A 2,500-nucleotide genomic window follows, 5' to 3' on the forward strand; every position below is an offset into this window, starting at 1 on the left:
CTTAACCTAACCACACGTTGTGCCTTAACCTAACCCACGTTGTGCCTTAACCTAACCCACGTTGTGCCTTAACCTAACCCACGTTGTGCCTTAACCTAACCCACGTTGTGCCTTAACCTAACCCACGTTGTGCCTTAACCTAACCCACGTTGTGCCTTAACCTAACCCAAGTTGTGCCTTAACCTAACCCACGTTGTGCCTTAACCTAACCCAAGTTGTGCCTTAACCTGCTCTGTAATTGGCATATGACACGTTACATTAATCCAGTGTTGTCTAACCACAACCCTCTGAATATAGTTCGCTACTCGCACCGCCCACCCCTCTTGTGTATCGTTTCATGTTCAACACTTCGCAAGTGTTGCTTACTTTTTACATGCTCCCGCTGTACACTGTAATGTGGACGACTGCAGGATGTACATCGCCCCCACCCTCCCCCCCTGCCTTCGCACGCTGGTCGTTCAGGTGCTTGCGTGTTCAATGCCCTTCGCAGCTGTTCACTGGCATTCGCATGTCGAAGCGCTCAGTCTACGTCGTGGTACGGCCTGTGTCCACTGTCCGCTGATGTCGTAAGCTTAACCCTCACATTGTACTGCACATAGGTCCGTATGTACTGCATGATACGCTGTGGCACATGTGTGACCGTACAACGAACTGCGCCCAACAACAGCGAACCATACGGTCCAAATGTTGTGCACTCAGCACGTGCCGTCTCCCCATAACAGCTACATTGCAGTGTGGTACGCCATAGAGACGTGTGGGATTAACGGACGCCCTGGATGGCGATCAGCATGAGCCGTCTGTTGATGTAGTGGCGCGTGTATTCAAACGTAGTCGTCTCTTCTCACACAGTGTGATAGCATGGTGCACCGCGTTCCACATCTGCGACATGGTACAGATGCTGGTTGACAGTCGGTCTCGTAATGGACATCGCATACGTAGGGGGCCACCTCCCACGTGTTCTCTAGTCGTGCACATTTTGTTGCGTGTATGTGGGCAGACGTAGTGTGTCGTGACACCTAACAGACAGGTATGCAATAATCGTTGCATTTGCAAACTGGGATGGACGTCTACGTTTGCTGGTGACGTTACGCAAATGAACAACTGGTAAACCCATTGTGGTGCGGTTGTTGTTGCTGGAGGTAAATCAGTAAGGGCAAATCTGTGTGTGAAGCGATACGCGGCGGTGGCTGGGTGGGACCGTCCCCGGCCGGTGAGGGGGGGCCGCCCGGCGTGCTGGCCGCGCGGTGCGTGGGCGCACGCGCTACAGCCGGCTGGTGGGGGCGCCCAGTGGCAGGCGCGCCGGCCGACGGACGCGGCAGGCGGCGCAGCTGCGCGCCGGGGCACCCTGCGCGCGGCGCCGGGCGGCCAAAGTGGGTCCTCGCGGGCCCGGTGCGAAGCGCGGTGGACATCTGCAGTGTGCTGGTCCGACTGAGGACTGTGTGCGTTGAGGATGCGCCGCCGCCCGGCACTCGGCGCCGCGACGCCGTCTGCTGCTCGGTCGCCCCAGCGGTTCTCGCTGGTGGTTTGTATCGCAGTTGTGCAGACGTGTTGGCACGTGCGCTGTGCTGGGAGAGTTCGCTTCGGCACCCACGTGGGGCCTTTGCCCTTCTGTGGCGCTGGCGTTGGAGCTGCCGGTCACCGTAGGTGGCGCGTGTTGTCTCCCGCCGGCAATGCCACGACAGCACGCTCCCGGGGCCTCTGTCGGCAGCGGCAAGCTCAGTTGGGAGCACGGGTGGTCGCACCTAAAGCGTCTACTCGCCTAACTCCGGGGCGATTGCGCCTCTCTCGAACCCGACCAAGTACTTAGGACGGCGCTGCGCGCCGCCGGGACCTGAGAGGGTTTCGAGGTGTATTGTGCAGGGGAGCTCAGCCTCCTCCTGTTTGCAGAATAATTGAGCGGACGCTTGCGTGTTCGCGCGGGCCCCTGGGACACACTCCCGGGCGGCCGGCTGCTCAGCTCTAGTTGACGCAGCTCCCTGGTTGATCCTGCCAGTAGTCATATGCTTGTCTCAAAGATTAAGCCATGCATGTCTCAGTACAAGCCGCATTAAGGTGAAACCGCGAATGGCTCATTAAATCAGTTATGGTTCCTTAGATCGTACCCACGTTACTTGGATAACTGTGGTAATTCTAGAGCTAATACATGCAAACAGAGTCCCGACCAGAGATGGAAGGGACGCTTTTATTAGATCAAAACCAATCGGTCGGCTCGTCCGGTCCGTTTGCCTTGGTGACTCTGAATAACTTTGGGCTGATCGCACGGTCCTCGTACCGGCGACGCATCTTTCAAATGTCTGCCTTATCAACTGTCGATGGTAGGTTCTGCGCCTACCATGGTTGTAACGGGTAACGGGGAATCAGGGTTCGATTCCGGAGAGGGAGCCTGAGAAAACGGCTACCACATCCAAGGAAGGCAGCAGGCGCGCAAATTACCCACTCCCGGCACGGGGAGGTAGTGACGAAAAATAACGATACGGGACTCATCCGAGGCCCCGTAATC

The 2,500-nt window shown here is 57.2% G+C and overlaps 1 non-coding gene across 1 annotated transcript in view; it reads left to right on the plus strand.

Annotated features, from left to right (window-relative positions):
• Nucleotides 1-1,973: 1,973 nt before the first annotated feature.
• The window catches only part of LOC126129174 (small subunit ribosomal RNA), a 1,916-nt gene continuing 1,389 nt past the window's right edge, over nt 1,974-2,500 (plus strand). Inside the window, exon 1 of the ribosomal RNA XR_007527148.1 lies at nt 1,974-2,500. This exon is cut by the window's right edge and continues 1,389 nt beyond it. This is a non-coding gene — a ribosomal RNA (small subunit ribosomal RNA).

This window comes from Schistocerca cancellata, unplaced genomic scaffold (assembly GCF_023864275.1).
Source record: "Schistocerca cancellata isolate TAMUIC-IGC-003103 unplaced genomic scaffold, iqSchCanc2.1 HiC_scaffold_522, whole genome shotgun sequence".
Taxonomy (NCBI): domain Eukaryota; kingdom Metazoa; phylum Arthropoda; class Insecta; order Orthoptera; family Acrididae; genus Schistocerca; species Schistocerca cancellata.